The 3808-nt window shown below is 35.0% G+C and overlaps 1 protein-coding gene across 2 annotated transcripts in view; it reads left to right on the top strand.

The window, feature by feature from the left end:
* Positions 1 to 3808, top strand: part of LOC117171453 (ectopic P granules protein 5 homolog) — a 73278-nt gene that overhangs the window by 43177 nt on the left and 26293 nt on the right. The gene's annotated exons all lie outside the window — the stretch shown is intronic.

Here is a 3808-nt window from a genome sequence, read left to right as displayed (position 1 = left end):
CTGTTTAAACCTGTTATTTTTTTTACTCGCCTATCTTCATAGGTCTTAAATTTTTTAAACGGATCCACGTTTACCTTTCGAGTCCGGCCGGTAATATCGCGAAATATATAGAGGACGCGATACCCGGGTTGTGACATCTCATCGCGCGTGGCTCGCTTCGCTCGCAAGTTTGAGCGCGCCTAGGGCGCGTGACGGTTGAATCTTGCGCTCGGATATTTATTCTTTGTATTTGTAATGCTTGAATAAAACTTTATCAAAAAGATCTCTTTTAGATGGCAGTATTTTTGTGCGTCTTGATATTCTGAATTGTCTACTTAATCAAGTAATGGTCAAAGATTAAGTTTATCAAAGCTCTGTAGGCTTTGAAGTACTCATTCGCATCGTGACACTCGCGCTGTACGCTTGATTTTAGACCGACATTTGTAAACTGGTTTTGTTGAATCTTTTTTCTCTCGTAACTTTCGTCTTTTTTCCAAACATTTTTTATTTTTTGCTTATTTTCAATGTTATTTTTCACAATTAAAACAAAAAGTACGTGTCCTATCAAGAAGTGATTCTTAACGAAATTGTCGGTCTTTTTTGGGATAACAATTTTTGTGAATTCATCTTTTTTCGTGTCCTGCATTGTTTGACCACAAAATGGAATTTTTTATATTACATTAGTTTTTTGTTCAATCAAAATTTGAATTGTCGATTTTCCAAGAAAATCCAAAAAATTGTTATGATAATCTTGTAGGGCTTTCAAAAAGCAATGTTTTTCCTCTCTTAATTTTTTTTTCATATTGTGCGCTGTTTGGCTTAAAATGAGGATTTTCGGTTAATTAAAACAATTTTGAAAATGCTATAACTCTGAGAATGTTCTTTTTACCGAAAAAGTCGTTCGGATAAATTGTTTGTCCTTTTTAATACTATAAATATCCGTACATAGAATTTTCAAATTCAGAAAAAAAGTGTTTTCAAAAATTTTCAAAATGCGCTCACTTTTCGAATTTTTATCAAAAATGGCTAGTTAAAGAACTCTTCCTTTCTTTTAGGACATAAAAAAAGTGTGCCAAAGATGGGTTTGATCCGTTTATTTTTTGGAGAGTTATTGTGTTTACGGACAGACGAACGGACAGGCCGACAGACGACATCGTAAAAACTTGATTTTCGGATTCAGGGGGTCCCGAAACGTGGAGATCCGTTGAAAAACTGTGGTGTAAAATTTAGGACAATTCTAATACTTTCTCAGTCATAAATGATGAGAAAGTGAAAAGGGAAAATTTTTGAAACTGAAAAATTACGATCAGAGGGCACTTTCGTTCAATATTCACAAGATATCCATAGGATATAAAAAGTATTTAATAACACAGGACCACAAAAGGGTTTTGGGAGTCTACTGAGATTTTAACAGGTATACTTATGTTTTTGGGGTCGCTGAACATGAATCCATTCGCAGAATTGAGCCAGCTCGTCAGATTTTGCAGTAAAGTTCAAAAAATGGTTAAAAATCTGGAATTTCTGCATAAATTTCGTCCCCAAACCTACAAACCCCAAATTAACAAGCCCCAATCCCACACATTAATAAGCCCCAAACCCACAAACCCCAAACCCACAAACTTGTTGGTTTAGTGTCTGTAGGTATGTAGGGCTTGTTGATTTCTGATTTGTGGGCTCAGGGCTTGTTGGTTTGGAGTTTCTGGGTTTGCGGATTTGGAGCTTGTGGGTTTGGGGCTTATTTATTTGGGGTTTGTGGGTAGGGTCTGTGGGTTTAGGTCTTGGTAGTTTGAATTTTGTGGATTTGGGGCTTGTTTGTTTGGGGTTTGTGGGTTTGGGATTTGTAGGTTTATGGATATGGAGCTTGTGGTTTTGGGTTTTTTGGGCTTGGGGCTTGTACGTTTGTGGATATGGAGCTTTTGTGGGTTTGGGGTTTGTGGGTTTGTTGATATAGAATTTGTATTTGTATTTATTACCAATAATCCAACAGTTTTACACCGATAATAGGGTTACATTTCAATATAGCGTTGCCATGTACGTGTGCAATAAATATTATATATGGTATAATTAAAATTATGTACGAATAATAGTTCATTCATAAAGGTTTTTAGAGTTTTAGACTGATTTCTGGGCAGTGTATAAGACCCCATAATAATTTGAAAATAAACCATAGAGATAACATGAAATGTCTTTCTGATATTGTGAAGCAGTTGAATCTTTTACATAAATCTGCATAGTTTGAACCTCTAGGAGAGTAGGCGCCATCTTCTTTATAAGCTAAAAATTTCAGGAATCTTTTTTGCACTCGTTCCAAAAGATCCGTTGCGTTTTTCTTGTGCGGTGTCCATACGGCTGATGCATATTCTAATATTGACCTAACGTGAGCGTTAAATAATGCGACTAGTGCTTGTTTATTTGTCAAATCGTTACATGTTCTCAAAATGAAGTTTGATGTTTGGTTGGCAATTCTAACAACTTGTTATAAATGTTCCCTGAATGTAAACAGTGAGTCGAAGATGACACCAAGATCCCTTACGTAGTAAACTCTCTGAATCGCCTGATTATTTATCTGATATTCGAAAAGAATTGGTTCGTGTGATCTTGTCAAAGATATTACTTTTGTTTTGTTTATATTAATATTTAGACCTAGTTCTTCTCACCAATTGATGAATTCTTTGAGCTTTTTTTGTGGAATCAAACTCCAGAAGTCTGGATAAAATCATTTGATACACAATCTGAATATTGAACTTGGTTCAATTTGAATATTGTTACCTGGTAGGCAAGTGTTATTTATTCTGTTTATAAATACATTATGATTCAATTTATCGAAAAAATTATCGATGTTCAGATAAATTACATCTAACTTTGATTTTTCACTCAGTGATTCTGTTATAATTTGAGTAAGGATAGTTAAATTTATTTGTACTGATCTACCTATCACAAATCCATGCTGAGCTTCTGTGAGTTCTAGTTTTATCAATGCAGTGATATAATTTGCTAAGCATGCCTCAAAAACTTTTGCAAAATTGTTAATAGCTATTAGTCTGTAATTTTTTATATCTGATTTATTTCCCGTTTTGTGTACTGGGTATATTTTTGCCTCCTTCCACCTATTTGGGTACTTCTCTGTCTCGAGTATCAGATTCTAAATGTAAGTCAGAGGAACAGCGAGCCCGCTAGTGTAGTTTGTACCCATAAAGCTAGGTATCCTATCGGTGCCTGAGGTTTGTTTATCAGTCAGAAATTTTATTTGAATATTCACATCTATACTGTCCAGTTTAAATTTATAACCTAATAATCTACTATCCCCAAATTCTCATTCATTTGCGTTTTTTAAGTATGTAGGTGTATAGATACTGCTAAAGTAAGTAGCGAAAGCGTTTACCATACTTTTTGGATCAGTGAATTCGATGCCATCCAACAGCATAATTCTAGGGATTCTGGTGTAGCCCTTCTGGTCCCCAGCATAGTTCCAAACTTTTTTAGGATCTTTAATTAATGTATTCTCACAACTGGTTGTACTGCTTCTTTTTCTATATTTCTCTTTCTGTCTTATCTTAATTTTTAATTCTTGCGAATAGCATTTTGGAAATTTATCCTGGTGATCAGAGGGGTTATATTTTGGGACGATACTATCAATTTAATTGAGAAAAGAGTTATAGAAGATATTGAGCGCAATATTAGGGTCTTTAAAGACATATCAGTCTTTCCAGTCGATTCCTTGGATTTTCGCAAATACCAGGTGTATACATATGAAACCGGTATTGCCATCTAGCGGCCAGTAGGCACACTTGTAGGCACTGTCGGAACTTACCATTTGTGCTAATTGGCG

Source organism: Belonocnema kinseyi, chromosome 4, assembly GCF_010883055.1.
Source record: "Belonocnema kinseyi isolate 2016_QV_RU_SX_M_011 chromosome 4, B_treatae_v1, whole genome shotgun sequence".
Classification (NCBI taxonomy): Eukaryota; Metazoa; Arthropoda; class Insecta; order Hymenoptera; family Cynipidae; genus Belonocnema; species Belonocnema kinseyi.
This window is presented reverse-complemented; position numbering and strand designations above follow the sequence as displayed.